Here is a 613-nt window from a genome sequence, read left to right on the forward strand (position 1 = left end):
ACGACACGTCTCCTGAGGACCTCAACAAGGCCGTCAACGACTCCTGTCCCACTGTGGTTGACGGGGTTGTTTACTATGTGTGTAGTGTGGAGCGGGCTGCTGCAGCCTCCGCGCGGCTCGCTGAGATCGTCAGCTGGGCTGCCACCGGCCGCCGCGGCTCGGACGTCGCGTCGGTTTGCTCCTCGCCGCTCGACCTGGACCATCTCGAGCGGGCACGCCGTCGACGAGGGCTCGGGAACTGGTATGTGACCTGGCCGCATCCTCTTCCCTTGCTCGAGCATTTGCTCGACACCTCCCAGGGCGTGTACGTACGCCCGGGTGCTCTGCCGCCCAAGGAGGGGCACCTCGTCGTCCAGGCGCAGCTGGTTGACGCCATGCGGCTGGTCACCAGCGGCGTCTCCGTGGGCACCGCCCCCGTCTTCCCTCGTGTCTTCTTCCCGGACGGCTCCCCCCTGCTGGAGCCGCGGCCCCCGTCGGAGCCGCTCCCCAGCAGCAGCGTCGCCACCCGGGTCCAGCCACCGGCGGCCGCCCTGCCGCCTCTCCGTCCTGTCACGGACGTGACTGACATCCCGGTGCCTGGGCCTCGCCGACGCCGTCGCCGCCCTCGTCGCGG

This window comes from Frankliniella occidentalis, unplaced genomic scaffold (genome assembly GCF_000697945.3).
Source record: "Frankliniella occidentalis isolate FOCC.00 unplaced genomic scaffold, Focc_3.1 Scaffold121, whole genome shotgun sequence".
Classification (NCBI taxonomy): domain Eukaryota; kingdom Metazoa; phylum Arthropoda; class Insecta; order Thysanoptera; family Thripidae; genus Frankliniella; species Frankliniella occidentalis.